The sequence below is a fragment of the Eimeria acervulina genome, genomic scaffold (genome assembly GCF_000499425.1).
Source record: "Eimeria acervulina Houghton genomic scaffold, Eah_scaff1715, whole genome shotgun sequence".
NCBI classification, from domain to species: domain Eukaryota; phylum Apicomplexa; class Conoidasida; order Eucoccidiorida; family Eimeriidae; genus Eimeria; species Eimeria acervulina.
In genome coordinates, this window is record NW_013550138.1 from 4737 (window position 1) to 5258 (window position 522).

Consider the following 522-nt stretch of genomic DNA (forward strand, 5'->3'; position numbering starts at 1 on the left):
ATACATGTATAGAAAACATATATATATATATATATACATATATAAACGTAACATAAATATATATATATATAAATATATATATATATATATAAACATAACATATATATATGCATGCATATACACACATCCCTATATAAATATATAAATATACATGTATATACATAAATACATAAATATATATATATTTATATATATATATATATATATAAATACCTGCATATCATAGAGACCCTTAAGGGTTTTGAAGGGGTTGACGGCGATGAGGACTTGACCGGTAAAAGTATAAATAGCATCGACTTCAAACCGAATGTCAAGAGAATCTAAAACTGCTGCTTCGTGCAGATGGACTAAAGAAGTTAAATCGTCAGGTGCACATAAGCCTCTGCTGTTCCACTCATCTGCGGATAAATAAATAAATTAATTAATTAACTAATTAATTTATTAATTAGTTTATTAAGTAGTTTATTATACACGGTTTGATATGTTTGTTTAATGTCTTTATTTAATCTACTAAAGAAGTTA